We start from the raw sequence: 1,198 nt of genomic DNA, 5'->3' as shown, positions 1-1,198 counted from the left end.
CTATACCATATTGTGTCCTCACCAATAGATAAGGGTTTTGATTTCTTAGACATGACTTGAAAAAGACTTCCATAACTAAACAGCCCAGCAAACATAGGACAGAGGAGGAGCTGCAGCCACCCGCCACCACAGTGGACAGATCTGGAACAACCGCAGTGTAAAACAAGCAGCAGATCGGGGACACTATCCGCATGATAGTAAGAGGGACTCTTGGCAGCTGCAGCAGTAGCAGTGAATGAATGCCTTGAGGACAGCACCATGGGCAGTGTTGGGGACACAGTGGCCACGGTCCTTCGAGGATGTCTGGAGAACATGCCAGAAGCCGACAGCATCCCCAAAGAGCAGCTGAGCACATCATTCCAATGGGTCACCAAATGGGTCGATTACTCTAACAAGTACGGGTTTGGGTACCAGCTCTCGGACCACACCGTTGGCGTCCTTTTCAACAACAGTGCTCACATGAGTCTCCTGCCTGACAAAAAACCCGTTCACTATTACGCGGAGCTCAGCCAGTGCTCGGTTTTCCCAGCAACAGATGCCCCTGAACAATTCATTAGCCAAGTGACGGTGCTGAAATACTTCTCTCATTACATGGAGGAGAACCTCATGGATGGTGGAGATCTCCCCAGTGTCACTAACATCCGAAGACCTCGGCTCTACCACCTCCAGTGGCTCACGTCTGACAAGGTCTTAATGCTGCTCTTCAATGATGGCACCTTTAAGGTACTTTTCTATCAGGATCACACAAAAATCATCATCTGTATCCAAAATGAAGAATACCTGCTCAACTACATCAATGAAGACAGTATATCTACGACGTTCAGGCTGACGACTCTGCTGATGTCTGGCTGTTCAGCCGAATTGAAAAAGCGTATGGAATATGCCCTCAACATGCTCTTACAGAGATGTCATTAAAGGACACTTTGAAGCCGGGGGAACGCACCCCGCCGCCCGCCGGGGGAAACGCACGCGGCCGCCCGACAGACCGGGGGAACGCCGCCGCCAGACCGGGAACGCCGCCGCCAGACCGGGGAACGCCGCTAGAGGGACTCGGAAGAGACCCGGGGAGAGCAGCAGCCAGCCACCTGCCATGGAACTCCAGAGGAGCAAAGACTACCGGACACTGTGGGACCCCCCTGCAGCCCACACCTGTGTGACCCTTAGCACACAGGGTGCTGCTGCATAAATCCCCAGCAGC

General features: G+C 53.2%; 1 pseudogene across 1 annotated transcript in view; it reads left to right on the top strand.

The window, feature by feature from the left end:
• Positions 1–915, top strand: part of LOC102850036 — a 3,676-nt pseudogene extending 2,761 nt beyond the window's left edge. Inside the window, exon 2 of the transcript XR_439056.1 lies at positions 50–915. The product of XR_439056.1 is annotated as a serine/threonine-protein kinase PLK2-like (transcript). The remainder of the gene's footprint in view (positions 1–49) is intronic.
• Positions 916–1,198: the final 283 nt, after the last annotated feature.

This window comes from Elephantulus edwardii, unplaced genomic scaffold (genome assembly GCF_000299155.1).
Source record: "Elephantulus edwardii isolate Elephantulus edwardi_28Jun2011 unplaced genomic scaffold, EleEdw1.0 scaffold02802, whole genome shotgun sequence".
Taxonomy (NCBI): Eukaryota; Metazoa; Chordata; class Mammalia; order Macroscelidea; family Macroscelididae; genus Elephantulus; species Elephantulus edwardii.
The sequence above is the reverse complement of the archived record's forward strand: the minus strand, read 5'-3'. Positions and strand labels throughout refer to the sequence as shown.